Consider the following 23,427-nt stretch of genomic DNA (forward strand, 5'->3'; position numbering starts at 1 on the left):
TGAAAAGTAGTAAGAATAGAGTAGACAATGATTTTGACTTTATGAAAATTGATAAGGGAAACAAAGATTCTTATAGTTTAGGGATAACAATTAAAATTCACTTTTTTTTAAATTTTAGATCAAAGAAAATAGTCTTACTCACAGGCTGATATGAATAAATTAACTAAAACTGAGAAAAATAATGCTGAAGACGATTATGGGAAGAAGGCAGTGATGGACATTGGGGAGGGTATGTGCTATGGTGAATATTGTGAATTGTGTAAGACTGATGATTCACAGACCTGTACCCTTGAAACAAACAATACATTATATGTTAATAAATAAAATACAAAAAATACAATGAGTATATCATGATAGCATGGCTTCAAACACTGCTCCTCAAACACTGCTCCTCATAAGGCTTGTCACAGAGCAAACACATTTTAATTCCTTATTGACTAAATGGAAAGAGGTTTCAGCCCATGAAACTATAGGATAGAAACTGTTTTAGATCATAAGTATGTATGCGTGAGAGTTATGACCAGGGAGATAAGTGGTTCATACCTAGTTGCTTCAATTTCTAAGATTTCAGTGGAAATCCTATTTAACTGGTAGGAGTAGGAGGCTTGGTCTTGACGACAGTCTTGAGGAAAGGGCTTACATTTTATAAAAAGTGAGAGAGACTACGAGAAAAAAAATATTAAGCAGGGGAGAAAATAATCTAAAAAACAGAAGGATGCCTGTGTGGCTCAGTTGGGTAAGTGGGTGCCTTCGGCTAGGGTCGTGATCCCAGGGTCTTGTGATTGAGTCCTGCATTTGGCTCCTTGCTCTGCAGAGAGCCTGCTTCTCCCTCTGCCTCTCCCTGCTGATCCCTTTGCTTGTGCTCTCTCTCTAGCAAATAAATGAATAAAATCTTTAAAAAATTTTAAAAAGGAAAGATACATGACTCCGTGATTTAAAAAAAAAAAAGTGTTATTTAGCTATGATACAGAATCAGTTGAAACTGAGAAAGTATCAATTTGTAAATAAAGCATCCAAAATATAGATTTGTCTTTCCTTTGTCTTATGCTTTAACTGACCAAGACAAAGTTCTTTGAATAAATTAGAACTGGGAATATTGGTTTTTGGAAAAAAAAAAACACAACAGAAACTCTAGTTACTGTTTTTTTTTTAATTCCCAATTTTCTCCTATGAAAAAGCATTTTAAAAAATTGTTAGCACCTAACAACTATCAAAGTGTATTAATTATAGCCACTTAATATTTGGTGTGTAACGCATCATTGAATGAATGGGTGGGTTTCTGACCTTAATGAAATGGGCACAAATATCTGTCTGGTACTAAAATGCAGGCCTTTCATCATGTTAATAGTCTCAAGTACAGAGTAAGCCTCCATTCCATCTATGTCATTCCTTCCTATTATTCTTCATTTCCAATGTTCAGTTATTTTCTTCAGGATGGCAACTTGCTACTGTAATATTAAATTTATCAGAAGAGGCAAATCTAAGAAGTAACCTCATTCATCATTCTGTCTTCTGATGAGATTACATCTAAAATAATTGTATTTATAAACACCTGCAGAAGAGAAGATTTCACAACTTCTAACAACAATTTAACCTTCTTTGCTGTCAGAAAATGTCTTCCTTAGGGGTGCCTGAGTGGGTCAGTTTGTCAAGGGGCTACCTTTTGCTCAGGTCATGACCCAGAGATCCTGAGATCAGCCCTGCTCAGCAGGGAGTCTGCTTTTCCCTCTCCCTCTGCATCTCCCCATCTCTTGTTCTCCTGTTCCTCTCTCACTCACTCACTCTCCTCTCAAATAAATAAATTAAATCTTAAAAAAAAAATTTCTTCCTTAGAATTTCTTAAATGCTGCATGTTCAAAAGGGAGCCAGGTTTCTCTTGTTCCCTATTGATTTTAAGAGATCTGGCCACAATCGTCATATAAAAATCTTGAGCTTAGTATCAGTTACTCTTAATAACTGAATCATAAGTAGTATGTGAGCAATCCCTGACTAACACAGTAACCAAATGAATACATTTATGACATGATTTATGACTGTTGATGTGTAACCCAGATGAACCACAAGAACATAACTGTCTTTAGCCCTAATAGTTTCCCTTGTTCTGAAGTTTGGCTTTATCTGAAATTAATATAGTTATTTTTGTTTTCTTCTGATTAGATTAGCATGGTGTATGTCTCTCCTTCTCTCAACCTGTATTTATATTTGGGTGGATTTCTCATAAACAACATATATATTTGGGTCTTGTTTTATGCACTCTGATAAATTCTTTCACTTGATTACATTTAAAGCAGTTATTCACACAGTCATTAGCCTCTGAGATTCCTCAGTTTTACCCCACCCCGGTATTAATATTCATAATCATCTGGATGAGCAGATTCAGAGGTCAAAGTTAGCTCTTTACAATCTTAGGGCTCACCCCCACCATGCATCCAGTCATTTTGCTTTTTAGCCCCTCAAACCCTAAGAAAGGGCTCAAACGTTAAAATCATTCTTTCCCTGTAGAAAATCTCCTCTCTTTCCCAAGTGTAAAGGTCACCTATACCTTGAAAATGTAAAGGCCTGTTAACTCTCTTGGAGACCTAGCCAGACCCAATGTATGAGCATCGCATTCCAAGTCAGACGGGAGCCTTTTAAATAAAACAGTGAGAATAAGTCTTCAAAGTGGTCTTTCCTCTGATTGAGGATTTGTGCCATTATCATATTACATTGTAAACATTGAAACATTGAACACTGCCAACTACACTGGGATCTACTGAGCATAACTTCATTGATGTGGCTACCCACCTCACACTGTATGCTTGTTTCTCAAGCTATTTCGTTGAAATAGGAAACTTAAAATTTCCCCTGCCTGGCCCCAAGCACAGACATACCCTGCAACTGTGAATGACCTAACATACTTTTCAGTGGTTAGTTCTTTCTTCTGCTGTCTCTGAGTTAAACCTGACTACCATACTTGAACTTTTCAGCCAGTTTCTCTGCAGATATGGGTACACACACAATGTAATTTGGCAGTAAGTATGAACTTCTGCTTGCTTCATATATAGCTCCTAAATTATCTAACAAGCCAGGCAGCATACTTATAGTGCTGTATTAGTATTCCCCTTCCATGCCCTTTGTGAAAAAATCATGTGCTTAGTTTCTAGAGCAGAAAAAAAAAATGCTGTCCTTCACAAATGCAGTATACTGATATGAAAGGACAAGGAAATACCAGCAAGAAAACAGGATATTTTGAAAATCAAAGGGATGTTTACTGCTGAGGGATATGGGAAGCTAAATGAAAGTCAGGTATGTACATACTGAAGAATGCTCTTAAATTTATCAACAAGGAGCAGTTGGTAACCCCAGAAGGGGCAGGTTCAATGTAGTAGTAGAGGCAGTGGAGACTGCAGTAGGCAGAGGAATAAATTTGCAATGAAGCAGTGCAGATATTAAGTTTAAGATTACATTCCATCTAAAAGTTTGATTTTTTTTAAGATTTTATTTGACAGGGAGAGACACAGAGAGAGGGAATACAAACAGGGGGAGAGGGAGGGAGAGAGAGAAGCAGGCTTCCTGCCGAGCAGGGAGCCAGATGCAGGGCTGGATCCCAGGACCCTGAGATCATGACCCAAGCCAAAGGCAGATATCTAATGACTGAGCCACCGAGGTGCCCCTAAAAGTTTGAATTTTATAAGGATCTTTTAAGGCACAGTATAAATAGCTTATCTATCTTTTTTTGTGTTTTCCTTTATTGTTGCTAGCCTTTAAAACTCTACTTTTTTATATTTGAATGAAACTTGGCTCAGACTCTTTTTCACGATAAGCCCAACACAAAATAGGAAAAAAAAATAAATGAGTTGAAAAATGCCCTTTCATATGAATTGTAGTTACTGTGAAGTTTCAGGTATTCTTAAAAATCTCTTGTCCATCCTCTTTTCCTTTGGAACTCAATTCTTTTATCTACCTTCTTTGAGAGCATTGGATTTTTTTTTTTTAAAGTAGTCTTCACATGCAGTGTGCAGCCCAATGCGGGATTCGAACTCATGAACCTGAGATTAAGACCTGAGCTGAGATCAAGAGTCAGATGCTTAACCAGCTGAGCCCCCCGGGGCCCCAAGAGAATCAGACATTCTTAATATCTTGACATAATAACAATTTTATGGTTATATATACATAGAAGATTTCTCCCACAGTGTCTAAATGACTACTTTCTCTCTTTAGGTCTGATTAGTACCATTGGAAATGTGAAACAGATCTCATTACATTAAGGCTAAAAAATAAACACATTCATATCAGCTAGTTATAGAAGCATAAATAAGGGGTTTTGTTAAAATATTCAAAACTACATTCATTAATAAACTATCTTTGGGTGATGAATATATTACTCATTTATTCATGGTGCAATCAGTGTCTGAAAGTTTGAATCATCACTTGTAGGGTCATCTGGAGTTATTTCCTCTAAAAAGAGTCTGTTGGTATGGGATATAGATCATATCTCAATTATTATTCAAGTTGATTGACTAGCATTATTATTCAAATTGCTTTTACTAACAAAGGAGAAAGAAAAGAGAAAATGAAGAAAATGAAGAGTAAATTTCTAATTCCTACTGAGTTATATTAAATAAGCTATATATATACATGATATATATATTTTTATATAGTGTGTGTGTGTATGTATATATATATACCACACATATACACAGATGTAACAGTGTAATGTTAGTCATTAAACTGAAATTGCCAGTTACAAAATATATTTAGCAGAACTAAAAACAAGAATTAGATGAGCAGGATAACTGACTATCATAAGGATAAGGTTCATTAATTAAATAACAGATTTTTAGTTCTTTCTGCAGATTGAGGAATAGAGGCAATCAACCTCTATTCCATGAAATTTGCATGATTTTGAAGTAAAATCCAATCCTTAGAAGAATTAAAATCTAATTTGTTTGGAGGCCGATTCTAAAGGCTATACAATAAAAGTTATCAAGTATAATGATGCAATTTTTTTTAAGACAGATAGATAGCACATGAATGGAGGTGGGAGGAGAGAGGAAGAGGCAAAGAGGGAGAAGCAGAAGCAGGCTCCCCACCCAACAAGGAGCCCAAGGCTAGGCTGATCTCTGGAACCCAGTAATCATGACCTGAGCAGAAGGCAGCTGCTTAACTAACTGAGCTACCCAGGCTTGCGTGCATAGTCTTTCTGAGGTACATTATGGGGGTTTTAATATTATCAGGAATTCATTTATGATCACCCATTTACATGATCATTAATGTAATTAATTTATTTAAATGCTTGAGACCATGAAATTCTCCAGTTACCTCATTATGTCTTCAGTTCCTGCCCAGAGTTTCATCTTTATTCTTTGCCAAATGAGGTGCTCGCTTTGTAAACATAGAACTAACTGTCCTTGTTGTTTTACTTACTGCCTTACACTAATTCTGCAAATGGCACAAGAGGGAATTTTTTGGACTGAAGTCATGTACTTCAAACATAAGCTTTAATAACATGCAGATAATATATATTTATTCCACTGTACTCTTTATTCAGAATCTTTTCAAGCAAAGCAAAGGGAGTAAGAATCAACATTTGCAATTTAAGAGGGTGAAATGCTTTAATTTAACATAAGAAATATAATAGACCAAATGTTGATTAGATTTTTAATTAGCAGATCAAAATAAAATATTGATATCTATATGATTATGAAGTTTAGGTTTGTTTGGTTGGTTTTCCCTTTCTTTTGTTTCAGTGATTTTCAGCCACATAAAAGTGTGCTTTTTCTACAGTGCTCAGAACTGAACTTCACAATTATTTAAGGAGTTTGCTGGCTGATTTTTTTTTCTTTCTTTCTTTCTTTTTTTTTAATTAAAAGCCTGCAGCTCTATCAGTGATTGGACCAAAGGAAATTCTGTTTGTGGTTTGTTGTTGTCTTTTTTTTCATTTTCCATGAGTTACCCGAGTATCTACAGTGCTCACCTTTCTACTTTCTGAGGATTCCGTAACGTGAAAGAGTCATGGGAATCATTTGTGATGCCTGAACTAAAAAACCATATATGCACATGTATAAAATATCCATATGTTCAAGGATTCTGGTAGGTGACTAAAGAATTCGGAGGCAAATAATATGTATGTATTGCCATTGAGCTAAAACAAACAAACAAACAAACAAACAGCAATAGTCTAAAGCTTTTTTTTTTTTTTTTTTTTTTTTTTAATAATTGCACTGTATACTGAGAAGCTGCAACCAGGGTCCCTACTAACTTGAGAATTCTCCAAATGGACTGTTCCTAACTAGGTGGTATGGTCAGCGTTGCCATCCTATCTAGTCTTGCCTTCTTTTTTTTTTTTTTTTTTCTTTTTTTTTTTAATTTATTTTTTATTTTCAGCATAACAGTATTCATTATTTTTCACCACACCCAGTGCTCCATGCAATTCGTGCCCTTTATAATACCCACCACCTAGTACCCCAACCTCCCACCCCCCACCCCTTCAAAACCCTCAGATTGTTTTTCAGAGTCCATAGTCTCTCATGGTTCACCTCCCCTTCCAATTTCCCCCAACTCCCTTCTCCTCTCTAACTCCCCATGTCCTCCATGCTATTTGTTATGCTCCACAAATAAGTGAAACCATATGATAATTGACTCTCTCTGCTTGACTTATTTCACTCAGCATAATAATCTCTTCCAGTCCCGTCCGTGTTGCTACAAAAGTTGGGTATTGGTCCTTTCTTTTTTTTTTTTTTTTTTTATAAACATATATTTTTATCCCCAGGGGTACAGGTCTGTGAATCACCAGGTTTACACACTTCACAGCACTCACCAAAGCACATACCCTCCGCAATGTCCATAATCCCACCCCCTTCTCCCAAACCCCCTCCCCCCAGCAAGCCTCAGTCTTGCCTTCTTTATGTAAGTCAAAACCTGGTGTTACTAGTATAATTAAGAAAATATATATATTTTAACAAGTACAATTGAATTTTGAAAAGAAAAGATTATTTCTAATAGGAAGAAATGAAAAGGAATTGTACAGGTCATATTTGATCCAAATGCTGAAGAATTTACTAGATTTTGGTGAGTGAGGTTAGAGAAGGAACATTCCTCTTAAATGAGAGAATATTGGTTAAGAAATAGTGCAGCAAAATCTGGACCATCACCAGGAAATAACAGATAGGGCTTACAAAATTATGTATATGGCCTGGGAAAGTGTATAGATGTAAAATAGATATTAATTGGCCTTAGATATTTTGCAAAGATTTGGATTTTATGTTGTAAGTAGTAGGAAGCCATGTTTTAGAAAAATAAACCTTCTCTAAGGCAGTAGTGACAGACATACAGACACTGAATTTTTTGCTAAGGTTGGATTCTACTTTGTATTCAAAGGAGATAAATATGACATATATATGAGAAATACTAGTCTGAAATTCTTTAACAAAATTCAATCAAATCATTCCATAACTCCTTTTCTTACTGTTAAGATGTTACATCCTTTGTATTGTATTCTTTTTTTTTTTAACGATTTTATTTATTTATTTGTCAGAGAGAGAGAGCGAGAGCAAGCACAGGCAGACAGTGGCAGGCAGAGGCAGAGGGAGAAGCAGGTTCCCTACGGAGCAAGGAGCCCGATGTGGGACTCGATCCCAGGATGCCAGGATCATGACCTGAGCTGAAGGCACCTGCTTAACCAACTGAGCCACCCAGGCGTCCCTGTATTGTATTCTTATAAGTATTTTTTCCTGAATTCAAAATTTAAGACAGTGATCATTCTTTTGATTATATATATATATATATATATATATACATATATATATATATATAGTTATGCCCTAATAATGGGTCCATGATTAAAGGAGCGAAACTGATACAAAGCGAAGATCAAGCAAAGCTTTATTTCGCGCCAAGCATCAAAAAGCTAACTGAACATTCGGGACGCACCTCTTACAAGAGGGCAACACTTCTCTGTTTCACAGACTAGCTTTTAAGGGCAAAGGCCATGCGGTCAGGCTTGGCCACGCACAGGTGGCCAATGAGATTGTAACACACACAGGAAACTCCACAATGATGCTAGGTGACCAACTGAGTTACAATTTACCCTAGTAGACATTTGAACCAGCCTATTACACCTTGATTGAGACTAGCGCCAAAAAGGCTCCCAAAGGGCAGGGCCCCTACTCCTTGGTAACCAGGGAGACAATATGTATCCCCCCACCCCCCACTGATCGATGTCTCCACCTGACCCACCTTTGTATCTGGGCTTTGTTACCTGAAGCTGGTTTCTGGGACTAGTCTCCAAGTAAATCCCCTAGGGGAAGGGGAGCAGGGACAGTTTCTAAATAGGTCCTTACATATATATATATATTTCTTCTTTGGCTCAAGTTGTTCCTAACACACTTCCTTTTATAAGAAGAAAAAAATGACTTCTTCAATAATTGGGAAGAATTGTTCCAGTTTATACTAAGATCTAAACGTGCAGGGCTGTGATTAAAAGTACAACTACTGGGGTACCTAGGTGGCTCAGTGGGTTAAAGCCTCTGCCTTCGACTCCGTTCATGATTCCAGGGTCCTGGGATTGAGTCTTGCATTGGGCATTCTGCTCAGCAGGGAGCCTGCTTCCTCCTCTCTCTCTCTCTCTCTGCCTGCCTCTCTGCCTACTTGTGATCTCTATCTGTCAAATAAATAAATAAAATCTTAAAAAAAGTACGACTACTAAAACAATGCTTTACAAACAGTGTATAGTCAATAAGTACCTACCTATAAGCTAAATAAAGGCTTGAGGGCTGTATTTAGTGTTCTTTATTTTTTCTCTAGAGGGACTAGAAATGAGAGGGAAAGAAGAAAGCCAGACAAACTGATTATAGAAGGCAATCCAAATATATAACTTAAAAAAAAACTTTTTTGATGTAGAATCAGAGTAGAGAAAATTAGGTCCTTTGCTTATAATAACATGTGAGTTAGAAAAAAGAAAAATATATATATTCTTAGCCCTCCAGAAACTTTGTTCTGGCTTATGTTAGCACACATTAAATTATATAGTCCCTCATCTACAAAGAGAAAGATTTCCCAAATTAAATCGCACATTGATGTTTTAGCTTTCAATATAGCTACATGGATTATTCTCATTTGTGATTAAGAAGACAACCTTAATATCCTCTGATCATTAGCGGTACACTCAGCTCTGTGCCATGCCCTGGATTGTAACAACACATGTACAGTGTTTGAGTTCTTCAAGCAACCAATCAGATACGTATCGTGAAGACTTTAGCTTTTCCTTGTTCTCAGTTCTGTCCTCAACTGCATCAGGCCCGGGAAAAATAACATGCCATAAAGAAACTAAATAGGATGCTCTGCCAAAAGAATTATATCTCTTATGTTGTTGTAATTCATGTGGCCACTGGAGGACATCAAATGGTATTTTACAGACTTGTTTAACTCATCTCTCATTCCATAGGTTAGAATAATATTACACTATCTTACAGCATCAGGCACATTATGAGTATTGTCATATAATAATATTTGCTAGACCACCAAAAATGAAAATACTTTTGACAATTTTAGCTATTGGAAGAAATCTATTTATATTCAAACAGCAATTTGTTGGCCTCATGCCAGAAATTGATGCCATAAAACAGGAGGGATTCTACTTCAAAAGAATACTGTGTTTTTATTATAAATTTTAAATACTTGGCAACAGTTATAAACAGGATCTTTAGGGAAGGTTATTTAAATCCAAATATATAAGCCTAAGAAATGCTTATGAACAGTTATCTCCCAAATCTTTTTATAGACCAAACTTGAGCTATCAATCAAAGCATATTTCTTTTAAATTAAAAAAGTACATCTCTAGTAAACTCATAAATGCGAGGCTTTGCATCTATTGCTTCTGCCAAATCAAATGTTTTGGCTGGAGCAACAATAGATTCTGCTGATGAGGACCTAATAAATTACCTGATAAGGTGATCAGTCTCACAGCACATGACAGCCAAGTCACCCAGCTAGCTTCTCCCTTTTATGTAAAGGAAATACAAGGACAAAACTATTAAGTTCCATTTTCATTTCTATTTTTGTTGAAGCTGAACTATAATTAGTCTGTCTATTTCCTCTAGAGAATATTTACATGTAATAAAGTATTTCTGTTGAGTGTAGGATAAATATTTTAAGAGTTCGGTGATAAATTGTAGAAGTACATTCATTCAAGTAATAAAAACTGTGCTCTTTAATCTGATCATAAAATAATTAGTAATGTTTAAATGCTTATGCAGCACTGTAGTATATAAATGATGATTTCAAAATCATTATGAAGCCAGTAAATTAATAATTTTATAGTGAGGAATGTTGTCACTTCAGGAGAGCAATGCATTTATTATTGAGGAGTATATTAATTTTTTTTAGTTCATCAAGTCAATAAAACATCTTAAGATAGAATAATTATTTTCTTGGACTGCCTGCCTTCAGACTATCTGTGCATATCATTTATTGTTATGATATATAAAAGTGAATTCATGTTCAAAATATACAATCATAATAAACAGTGCTCAGCACAATTTAATAAAAAGCTATTACTCATTAAATAATCTCTATAGTGCTGCTAGCAAATATTAGGCAATGTTTCTGTGTGTGTGTGTGTGTGTGTGTGTGTGTGTGACATAGACACAGAGGATATATTAGAAATAGGAAATACACTTTTTCCCAATGGGTAGGAGAGATATCATATGTATATGTTATAAAAAGAAGTATTTTTGCTTTCAACCATGTTGAAGCTGGAATAGTATACTATAGCGTCTTTAGTACAGCACAGTAGAGTTGAATATGGTATAGAATAAGATGAGATAGGAAAGGATAAGATGGGATTTAACAGTATAGTATAATATGCCAGAGCAGAATATAAAGCGGAGCATTAAATTTAATTTCACAACTGCTGTATAAGCATGAAATATAGAATACCATGGTTGTGTAATCCTGAGGAGATCACTTAACCATACTGAGCTTCAGTTTCCTCACCTGTAGAGTGAAGATTCAAATAGTTCCTATGTCATAGATAGATGTTTTGTAAAGAACAGAATAAATAATGTACATGACATGTTTAGCACACATATCACAGGCATACAATTGATTATGCTTTTTCCTATCATTTTTATTTTCATGTACTTGATTACATTCAGCTCATATGTTATAAAAAGAGATCCTTTGGGTGCCATATATGTTGAGGTATTTCCATTCTTTCAACTTTGGGGTGTTTATTGCTGTACAGATGTTTTTAGTCTGTACATATACAGTTCTGCCCAGGTTTTCCCATGTGGCTTCTGGGTTTATGTCACAATTAGAAAGGTTTTATTTACCAAATTTTATAAAAATTATCTTTTATATTCTCCTGTAGCTATAAAATTTAAACCTTTAATATTTCATACATCTGAGATATATAAGTAATGTCAGATGGGTGTATAATTTATTTTTCCAAATCATGAGTCAATTGTTCCAATCCACTGAGGTTAATTTCTGCATCTTGGATCTGAATTATCATCTTTATAATTTACCAAATTTCTCTAAATAACAGATTATCTTCCTGAATTTCCTATTCTGATTTGTTGATACCTTCTCTATAACCAAGTCACCGAAAATTCCTACCAATTCTGTTTCTACATATAGCTGGCATTCACCTTGATCTCCACTGCCCCTTCTAGTCTAAACCACTATCTCCTTTTAAACTGGCTAAAAACTAGCTTCCTTTAAAAAAAAAAAAAAACTAGCTTCCTAAATAGACTCCACTGTTGCCCTTCCTCATGTCTGTTTTCCACAAATCAGATCCTTTCCTTTTTCCTTCAGTGATGTACCATTAGTCGTAAGAAGATTCAAATTCTTACGGGACCTGCAAGTTCCTAGAGTCTAACCCCAGGCTTCCTCTTTGATTTCCTCTACCAATATTGCTCTCACCCACCAAAGTGGCCTTTTTTTTTTTTTTTAATGGGTTTTCAGGCAGGCCAATAACTTTTCATTTTCAGCCTCTTTTCCTTGACTGTTCTTTCACTGGTCGTTTTTTGTGCTATTTCCCAGTTCTATTTCTGTTTTCATTTCAGATGCCCTTCCCTACCTCATTCCTTGAAATCTAAATTAACATATGCCTCGTAGACAAACCCTACTAGCAGTTTTCTCCATAAATGTCAAAGACATTGGTTAATTTAAAAATGCAATTTTTCTGTCTTTGTAGCTGAATACTCCTGTCTTACAAATACTTTGTGTTCTCACTTAAGATACTAATTAAATATTTCTTATATATTATATACATTATATATATTTATATAACTAGGTATATAATATGTATTATATATTTAAGCATATATTTATACTATATAATATAAATATATGAATACATAATATAACTATATACTTACAGTATTTTCAAAGTACTAGCTTATTTCCAGACTTATTTCTGCTTCAGTGAGAACCAATTTCCTTGATAGATTACACTCCTTTTTCTGAAAATTAATTTTCCTTAATTGTTATTTTCTCATAGTCAAAAAGTTGGCTTAGATTAAGGAATATTATATACAGAAAAGGGCTTCATCAATATTGATTAAGGTTACTTTTTAAATTTCCACAGCAGAGCTCCCCAAAGCACTGTAGTTGACCCTAGAGGGGAACAGAAGGTATCTGCCCTGAATGAAGTGAGTGGGTAGGTACAGGTATCATCTAAGCTTTTTCAAGTATTAAGCTTAATCCTGGGGATGGTTAATTCTATATGTCAACTTGACTGGGCTAAAGGATACCCAAATAGCCCATGAAATGCTTTTCTGAGTGTGTCTCTGAAGGTGTTTCTGGAAGAGATTAGCAGTTGATTTGGTGGACTGAGTTAAGAGAACCAGTCTCACCAATGTGGATGGCATTATCCAACCCACTGAGAGCTTGAATGAAATAAAAAGACAAAGGAAGGGCAAGTTTTCTCTCTCTCTTTGCCTGAGCTGGGGCATCCATCTTCTTCTGACAACGGAGCCCCTGGCCTAGTCTTTGGACTCCAACACTAGTTCCCCTGTTTCTCAGAACTTCAGTTGCAACTGAAGTATGCTACCAACTTTCCTGGATTTCCAGAACACACATCACACATTATGGGACTCCTCAGCCTCCATAACCATGTGAGCCAATTTTTGTATCTCTCCATAAATTTGCATTATCGGTTCTGTTTCTCTGGAGAACCCTAATATAATTCTCCCTCAAGGTGGAAGACTTAGACATTTTAGCTAAGTTTCCATTATGTTGTTTTTTAGAAAAAATAATCTGAAGGCAAATGGCTGTGAAAATTGTTCCATTTTCAAAATTCTGATGCAGTCTTTCAATGCACCACCCAACATTATTTGGATTATGAAGATTGCCTGCACTTAGAAAGGTAGTTACAATTTGGGAATAGGAGATTCATCTATAGAGTTAAAGTTTTTGCTTTTTAATTTAATCTCTGTTAATTTAAATTAGTTCTAGCTTTGGTCCTTTCTTATTCCTCACATATTTCTAAATGATAACTTATTACTTTATGAATTAAAAAATCCATAGCATTTGTTCTTTAAAGCTGTGACTTGGAAGAATTTAAATAAATGAAGAAAAAGCTCACAATACTTAAATAGAAAAAAAATGGTTGCACTAAGTATGTAAATAAGTAGTTTCAGTAAGATTCTAGTTGTTGGGAATATTTGTGGGTACAGGTATGAATCTACCTGGAAGAGGAAATTAGCAATGGTTATATCTATGAAATGGAATTTTAGATATTGATAATGTGTTCTTTGTACTTTTTCATATGTCCGTAAGTGTCTTTAATTAATATCTTTCGTCTGTAAAAATCTAAAAAAAAACCACTATTATTAAAATTTTAAAACTAATTAGCAGTGTGTGGGTGGCTCAGTCGGTTGAGCACCGACTCTTGATTTCAGCTCAGGTTGTGATCTCATGGATCATGGGACAGAGCCCCGTGTTGGGCTCTTTGCTTTGCAAGGACTCTGCTTGAGAGTCTCTGCCCCTGTCTCTCCCTTCACTCCACTCACACGTGCTCTTGCACTCTCTAAAATCGATAAATAGGCTTATAAAATTGATCTCAGTTTTTAAAACCGATCTCTAGGATTTTATTTTTATTTTTATAACAATGATTTATTTCTGATATTTTAATATGTATCATGTAATTTTAGTAAGTATCATGCAATGCATTTCACAGTGACTTAGAGAAACCAACTGTGGAATGTGTCCAAACATCAATAATATTTTCTTATATAGGAGGTGATAAAATTTTAATTGTGGATTAGTGAAAGGCTTAAATAAGGTGAGAAACATTATTGAGAGAGTTTTGTGAGATTTTCTACTTAGGTATCTCATATATACTTATACAAATATAATTGATTTATAAATAAGGTTGATTCATATTATATATATATATGTTTGGTATATACATAAATACTGTAAGTGAGACAAAATAATGCTTTCTGTGGAGATATAAAAATTTTTAAAGCACAGATGCCACCCTTGAAATAAAGTGCACATTTTCTTTTTCTGGCCCCAGGAAAGAAACTGTTCTGCATTTCCACGGGGAGGCATGCATGGGCCATCATGATTTCTAGGTAGTCCATGTATACCAGATAGACTTCCCATAAGGGGAAAAAAAAATACATGGAAAGATGTAGGGTTAAGATTTGAGGTAAAATCTCTTTAATAAGTGTCAGGAATGGACAGGACCACTCCACCCTATTAGATAGTGCTTGTAGATGAATGAGGAAACTTACCTGAAATGAGAATAGAGATGCTTGCTCACTAAGGACACAAAAGAAGAATATCTTCTAGCACATGATGTCTGATGACACTCAAATATCTCCTGACCAGGGGATAAGATGAGTTTCTTGACTTAGGAAGACAGAAGTCAGTAAGAGAGCAGTAGAGTCTCTTAAGTAGAAGAGTGCCTCAGTCACTTCTGTGAGAGCTGTCCCAGCAATGACATGAGGACTGCAGTGGAAGATTGGCAGTGACAGGAGGAGCAATACCTCTGTGACAATGAAAGAAGAGCTACATGCCAACAGCAATGTCAAGCGTGAGCCATGAGGCAGAACTTGTAACAGCTGGCAAAAGCCTAGAGGCGAATCGAATAGATAGATGTAGATGAACACCAAGGACGTCAGTTAATTTAACTGCTGTCAGGGCAAGATTCTTTTTTTTTTTTTTTTAAGTTTCTTACAGAGGCAGGAAAAAAATAAATTTGAGATTTGAGATAACTAATTCGAAACGACATAGGTTTAAAATAAAAGAGTATTATTATTATTACCACCAAAATGAATATTTCCTGTACCCAAGGATTCCAATCAAGGGTTACTAAGATGATAGGGAATGGGATATAGAGATGGGAATGTGGTTAGGGGAAACTTTCTAATGTTCAAACTAGGCCATTATTATATTTGGTTAATTCAATACCGTGTGTTGTAGAATTTCTCAATAAGTTTTAACATAGCCTAATTTTCCTTAGCAGTGTGTAACACAATAGAAGGAAGAAGAGGTCAATTTCCCTTTATTTCTTGCAAGAAGGAAAGGTTTAGCTTTACATGAGAAAACGTAGGGTTACTTTGCACCAAGTAGAGAGTTAAGAGAGTTTTGTTCTTCTAAAACTATGATCTGGGAGGCAAACAGTTGGGTTGTGCCAAATAGGACTGCCTCATACTAGCTGAGGGTTCTATACCATGAGAAATAGAGAGGAGCTCAGATCTTAGGAAGAGAAATAATAGTAACCTCAGGGTTTGACTCTAGTGGTAGAGACCAAGACTCAGAAAATCATTAATTATTATTAATCATCAATTATTTTCTGATACTGGTACAAATAGCATCACAGACTTTGGAATGTCATTAAGGGTAAAGAGACAGATGGAGATTTTGTAGGTCATGAAGCTTATACAAATTACAAGAGGGAAATGTTTAAAGAAAAATAGAAAACTATGAATACAGTACTATACATGTTTATTTAATAAAAAACAAATCCTAGTGTTATAAATTTCTAAATAACTGACAAATATGATGATAATTATTCAGAATAATAAAATAACATTTTTTAAACTATCCTGCCATATTTCTAATATATTTTTGGTCATCATTTTTGTCTATATGTTCTATAGTGTTTGCCTCATATGAAAACTATATTACAATTTGTTTTTCTATGAAAGAAAAGTTAGTCTTTCTTCAGGATTATTACCAAAATTTAATTTTTGCCATTAGTGGTTTTAAAAATTTCTTCAAAACATATTGGAAATATCATGCATATTTTTAGGATTATTATCAGATTTGAAAAATATGCATCAATATGTTATGATATTCATGTATTTTGAGTTCATTTTAGGAGTGACTAATTCTAAGTAGTTTTTTTATGAATCAAAAACAAAACCAAAATTAACAAACCACTTAATAATACACTGTTTGGTATGAATGCACATGTAGTGTTAAGCTCCATTATAATTAATTTCTGTTTTTCCAGTATATCTGTTATAGTACTAAAGGCTTCTTTCAGTCTAAGCTTCCTGTTAAAACAGAATATATTCTTTATGAGCATCTAACAGAGTATGGAATGTAATCCATTTATTTTTCTTTACTGAACATATTTTCAATATTACCATGTGTTTTATTACTAAAGAAAAATTTGAAGATTTTTTAAAATCACCTCTATTGCTTTAAAATGTGGTCCTACTTTCTAAATTGGCATAGTGGTTGTTTTTAATACAATGGTTATTTTTGCAGAGCCTTATTAAGATACAATTTACATACCATAAAATTTCATTAATTGCAAGTATATAATTAGGTGATTTTTATTCATTTATAAAATTGTGTCACCATCACCATAATCCAGTTTTAGAGCTTTTCATCACCAAAATAATTTCCCTCAATCCTACTGGCAGGTAACTCCTATCCATGCCTAACTACCAGTTAAACACTGTACACTGCTCTCTGTCTCAATAAATGTGTTTTTTTCCTGGGATTTCATATACATTGAATAATACTATGGACAGACTTTTGTATCTGGTTTATTTCTCTCAGCATGATGTTTTGAGCCATGTCCATGTTGCAGCATATGTCCATACTTTGTTCATTTTCATTGGTGACTAGTACTCCATTATATGGATATGTCACATTTGTTTATGTTTTCATAAACAAATACTTACTATTTGAATTTACTGAGTTTTTTTTCAACAATTATTAATAATGCCATTAGGAGCATTCACATACAAGTCTCTTTGTGCACCTTTTCATTTACAGTGGATATATTCCTAAAAGTGGAATTGCTGGTAAGTAAAGTGAGACCATTTCAGCAGTGGCTGGCAGGCTGCTGATTTTCACAGCCTTCCTTGCCTACTTTGAACTCGTATACCAGCAGAGATGGGGGGACGGCAGCAGCTCCAAACAGGAACTCCACACAGTTCAGGCTATTCTTACCTGAATGAAGTTCAGTAGTTTTCCTGAATAAACACTTCTCAGCTTGCTCAATGTCATTGGTCTATTTCCAGAGCATCAGCAGGGTTGATCTGTTTGTCCAACTTCATAGTTGCTTTGGGGGGAAAATTTTTTTGATTTCCTTACTCTATCATGCCAGAAGTGAATCTCCAAAATCTATTTCTTAATTTTCTCCTAATTTTTCATTCTTTCTTTTTTTCTAATATTTTTTGATGCTCAAGACAGTAAAGGGAGCTTAAATTTTGTCTTGTTTTTAAAGCACATGTATATCATGGTCCATAAATTAGGGCAAGTTACATATTTATGTTGTTCAAATAAATACTTTAAATTTAAAATTATGAAAATGATACATATTGTATAAGCTGTTACATCACCATTTAAAAATTGGTTGCATTGTATATTCCATACCGGTGTTAAGCCAAATCCATTAATTTTAATCAGCTTTTAAGTTGTCTACTAGTTTAGTGTGTGTGTGTTTGTGTGTGTGCCTGTGTGTGTGTTAGTTACAGTCTTCCTTAATGTTTTATGCCATTAAAATGAACCTATTCTACTGGTTTTATTTAAAGAATATATAATTTCTGATGTGGTCAAGATAAAAAATTAAGAATATTAATATACCAATGTCATTCTAACACAACTGGCTATAAACTAGGAAATACTAATATGGAACACCACAAATAGGTATTTGAATCAAGGTCAGTAAAGTAATTCTAGGAAAATATCCCCGTGAAGATGAGGCAACCATGAGGGTCACATTGCTCTAGTGGGAATCTTGGGATGGTTCCCCAGTGTTTTCGTTAAAAAAAAAAAATTCCCAAAGAGATGAAATTTCTTGAAGAGAAATATGTTCATGAAAACATTAGGTTTAATGTAATTAGCATGTGGAAGGAGAGAAAATTTATAATAGGGATTGTGGCATAAACTTTAAAAACTCATCAAGCAAAAATGCTTTTCCCAGAGAAATAATGTAAAGGATAATATTCATATAATCATAGACAAAGGACCATGTCAAGATCAGAACAGAGCATAGTAGAAAGTATGTGTATGAAGGGGGGCAGGGAGGAAGGAAAGAGATGGTGAGGATGAGCCCTTTGTCTAAGATACGATGATTGATTTTAGTCACTGTCAGAGATATGATACTAAAAAGGAGAATTCTGTATCTACATAGATATTTTGATCCTAAACAGGAAGGACATTTTGTATCTACATAGATATTTTGATTCTAAACAGGAAAAGCTTTTCAAAAATTAAACAAATACTATAAATTGTGCTATAAAATAAGAATCCTATAAAAACAAAAATAAGTATCAAGGGAGATGTAGAGAGAAATTCATATAGTAAAGGGAATTAGAACAGGGTTTCTCGGTAGAGTTTGATAAGAATGAATACAGCTGTCATGCTGGGCATGAAAGGTACATTCCTTCAATATTTGAGCTCAGAATGAGTTAATGGCAGGATGTTTTTCTACTTCTGTTCTAGGCTCACAAACTTCTTATACATAAAATAACCTTTTCTTAAGTTCTATCCATTTTTTATTCCTAAATTCAAATAGCACCTCTGTAAAATTTAGCATGCTAGCCTAAAATAATTTTTTAAAAGATTTTATTTACATATTTGACAGAGAGAGAGATCACAAGTAGGCAGAGAGCTAGGCAGAGAGAGAGAGGGGAAGCAGGCTACCTGCTGGCAGAGAGCCCGATGCCGGGCTCTTTCCCAGGACTTTGAGATCATGACTTGAGCCTAAGGTAGAGGTTTAACACACTGAGCCACCAAGGTGCCCCACTAGCCTAAAATAATTTAATCCACCTATCTTCTGTCTTCTCTTTAGTCCTGTCATTATTTTACTGTACACACCCTATGATCCTGCCTACTTCAGCTACTTGCTGTTTCTTACTTTGTTCTCTCCCTTTTCCATAAGTTATGCCCACTAGATAGAGTTTTCTTCCTCTGCTTTTCTTAAATTCTCCAGCCTTTCAAATCCTTTAAATATTTTCAAGATGTCGGGCGCCTGGGTGGCTCAGTTGTTTGAGCATCCAACTCTTGGTTTTGACTCAGGTCATGATCTCAGAGTTCTGAGACTGATCCCCTAGTAGGGCTCCAAGCTGCTGGAGATTCTTTCTCCCTCGATACCTACCTACATCCTGCTCACACAGATGCCCTCTCTGTCTCTGTCTCTCTAAAAATGAATAAGTAAATCTTTAAAAAAAAATACATCTTCAAGACCTGTATGTATTGTTAAGTGCTGTTTGTAAAAATCTCATTGGGGTACATATAGGGAAATGGATTTAAGGTTCTTCGTTTAAAAAATTATGGAGATTTAAATAAGAAAAACACTAGATCTGTGTTTAGTTTTAATATAAAAAATGTCAAACAAAACTCTCTTCTATGCAGTGAATTCCTCAACCATATTTTATATAAAATTCGTCAATAGTGTTAAATGTCTACTACATACTGAGCACTGGTTTAAGCATTGCAGCTAGAACAATGAAGAATGACATGAGTGTGTCACCATGGGGCTTATACTCTAATGGAGGAGGATACAGTCAATAAATGAATAAATAAATATAATAAAATATAAAATGACTAGTAAAAAGTGATATGAAAAATTGAAAGGGGGTAATACGTAATAATAAGAGGGGAATATGACTAAAAGAAGCTAAAATATAAGACAGTTCAAGAGAGTAATTTAAATAGGGTGGTCAACACATTCCTGTCAAAGGGATCATATTTGAATTAAGACATTAATGATGAATGGGGCCCCTGGGGGGCTCAGTGGTTTGGGCTGCTGCCTTTGTCTCGGGTCATGATCTCAGGGTCCTGGAATCGAGCCCCGCATTGGGCTCCCTGCTCCGCAGGAAGCCTGCTTCCCTCTCTCTCTCTCTCTGCCTGCCTCTCTGCCTACTTGTGATCTCTGTCTGTCAAATAAATAAATAAAATCTGTAAAAAAAAAAAAAGACATTAATGATGAATGGTTAACAGCCATGGTAGCTCTGGTGGTGGAGGTAAAGTTGGAATGTATTCCAGGGAGAGGTTACAGCAGTTAGCAAAGACTCTGACATGAGAATGAAGCCTATTTGAGTTCCAGAAAGAAGATATATGCTGCTGGAACATAATATGGGGAAAAAGTAATAGAAAATGTATTCAAAGAGACAGGCAAATACCACATCTTATAAAATGTGTTCAGTATAGTCAAAAAGTATGGACAGATGTCACATGACTTAAATCATTCTCCAGCACCATAAAAATGAAATTTTATAATTATTTGTTGATACAGTATTGCCTAATATCTTGAGCTCTTCTACCACTTTGCAATTCAGTCATGGATTTTACTAGTCTCTACAACATGTTATTTATGAAGTGTTCTAAATTTTGTAGCAGATAATGTTCTTGAGGCTGAGGACCATATCACTCATTTTTGTGCCCTTGAAATGCATAATTTGGCATCTTTATCAGGCATTAGGCATTATTTTTAAACATGTTGAATGTCCTGATAAAATTAACCTGAAATGAATGTGGTTGGATTAATTGGCATGATTTGTAACTTTTTAGCAAGTAATTGTTCAGTGAAGAGAATTTGTGAATTTTTGTTTATAGTATAGTTGAAGTTTTAGAAATCACACTTATAAAATAGTATGCAATGATACATTAGATTTACTAGAGTATGGGGCTTTATCTTATCAAACTTCATTATCCTACTTACTTTAGACACTAAAACAATTCTAATGGAGTTAACAAATCTAAATGGAAACCTACGGCAAATCGCAAATTCTGTAAAGTTAATTAATGGAAACTCTGGGTAGTCAATACCACCAAAGCAATACATCAAATCTGAAGAAGTACAAAGAGACTGGGTTATTGAATTCCAAAGATATGCTTGTGTTTCAGGTATGAGGTAAATCAAGATGTGGGAAACTTTAAAAAAACATGTTGCCTCCACTGTTATGTCCTCCTCCCAGACCCTAAGATATAATGATGTAAAATACTACTATATTCTTGAAAGAATATTAAATCAGTATTTGAAAGGTTCTATTGCAAGGTTAGGTCAAGCTATCAGAGTTATATATGAGAAAATATGTTAAATACATTTAATAAACATGGACAAATTTAAGAGGAGAGTAATAGCGTTTTCTTCTAGTCTTATAAATATGATTGACATATACAAAAGTCTCTAAGTGTGGATTTTAACTATTCAGACTTCACTGTGTAATATCTTTTTTCCTGAAGATTTATAAAACTCCGCTCTTTGGGTCAATGTGAACAGTGTGAAATACATCACCTTTAAGAATAGATTATTAAGGGGCACCTGGTTGGCTCAGTGGGTTAAGCCTCCTCCTTCAGCTCAGGTCATGATCTCAGTATCCTGGGATCAGGCCCCAGGTCTGACCCTCAGCTTGGCAGGGAGCCTAATTCCCCCTCTCTCTCTGCCTGTCTCTCTGCCTGCTTGTGATCTCTCTCTATGTCAAATAAATAAATAAAAATCTTTAAAAAATAAAAAAAAGATTATTAAGTTATTTAACTGATGCTTTCACTCCTTGTGTTCAGAAAAAAAAAATGATTTCTGTACAATGGCACATAGTTTCTCAAAAGAATACAACAGGAAAACAAGACCTATCTTCAGTTTTGTTGTTGTCCCCTCTGTCAGAGTATTGCAGTGTTAGACCACCATCAGTAATCAATGAAAATGAACAGCTTTTTGTAAGAATTGAAAAACATAATAAAGAAATTGTTAGTGGCAAGTATATACTTCTATATTTTTTTGCAGTAAATAAAGTAAATAAAATTCCTCTTTAAATTATAAAAATCTGCCACAATGTCAGGTGCTCTAAGGAAACGTGTTATTTATAAATATTTACTTTTTTGAAAAGTCCCATGCACACAAACCATTCCTTCCTATTTACTAGCTTACTTATTTTTTGTAAATCTATTTAAGCATAGTTATGCACTTATAGCACTAAAGAGACTTTGTGTTCACCGAGTGTCTGTTGTTTTTTGTGAGGTTTTCTTACCCTTTTGAAAAATCTGACGACAGCTGTGTACCCTCTCCTCAGAATAATGCACTAAAGCCCTTACCCACAAACTTCCTTATACAAAGGGTTTAGGATCTTTGATTCTGTTCATTCCCGTCTGATATACAAAGAAAAATAGTTTTCTGCCATGTTCCTAGAGCTCTTAAGAAAAGATACTTCATAACATCGCTTAGTAATGCATTCCAAATGGTTCAAAACCTTTCTTAATCAGTACCATATCTCAGAAGAGATCAGATCTCAGAAGTCAATGCAGACAAAAAATAGTTGTCCTCCTTTTCCCCGTTATTGGGTTAAATTGAGCAGGTACATATATGGAAATGTAACCATAAGTAAAAATCCCCAAATCCAGATTTTATCTGGGCCATTTTCATTTGAATAAAACTTTCCCTCTGAACTATGGACAAGCCGATAAATATGGAATATATAAGGTGAAGTGTTTTACAAAAACAAACATCTGTATTCGAATTTTCCTTTAGTACATTCAGGAAAATCTGGAGGCACTTGCTCAGACTCCAGATCATAAAGAACTGACAGTTGAAAGCAATGACTTTCTCAACAGATTTGAACATCTGCTCCCTGTCAATATTCTCAACATCTCATCTACCCTGCCCTCACCCTATTCTCCTCGGCTCTACCTGAAACGTGGATGGAAAGCAGTCCTGACTTACCATGCATTCCACATTTTGTCTTTCCAGTTATAAGCATTTTTCAGCAGCAGGAATTCAACAAATAATTATTTAAGTGCAAGCTTGTTAGATTTAACCCCCGTGAATCAACACTAGTTTCTTTACCCTTTTCTAATCTCTTAACCTTTGAATTGTTGGTTTCCAAAGTCCCAAATTATCCTCTAGATTTTCAAGATTGTCCTAGAAAAGACAATGGGAAAAGACCCAACTATCCTTACTATTACAGTTATATGAGTAAGAATAAATATGGTAGTGTGAAAAATGTGACATGTAAGTATCAACATATATAC

At 34.8% G+C, this 23,427-nt stretch overlaps 1 long non-coding RNA gene across 1 annotated transcript in view; it reads right to left on the reverse strand.

The window, feature by feature from the left end:
- LOC309857108 overlaps nucleotides 1-14,816 on the reverse strand; it is a 40,574-nt gene extending 25,758 nt beyond the window's left edge. Inside the window, exons 1-2 of the long non-coding RNA XR_014307483.1 lie at nucleotides 14,727-14,816; nucleotides 9,922-9,979 (exon numbers count right to left, since the gene is read on the reverse strand). This is a non-coding gene — a long non-coding RNA (uncharacterized lncRNA). The remainder of the gene's footprint in view (nucleotides 1-9,921; nucleotides 9,980-14,726) is intronic.
- Between the last annotated feature and the right edge of the window lie 8,611 nt (nucleotides 14,817-23,427).

Source organism: Mustela nivalis (genome assembly GCF_964662115.1).
Source record: "Mustela nivalis genome assembly, contig: HAP1_SCAFFOLD_392, whole genome shotgun sequence".
NCBI classification, from domain to species: domain Eukaryota; kingdom Metazoa; phylum Chordata; class Mammalia; order Carnivora; family Mustelidae; genus Mustela; species Mustela nivalis.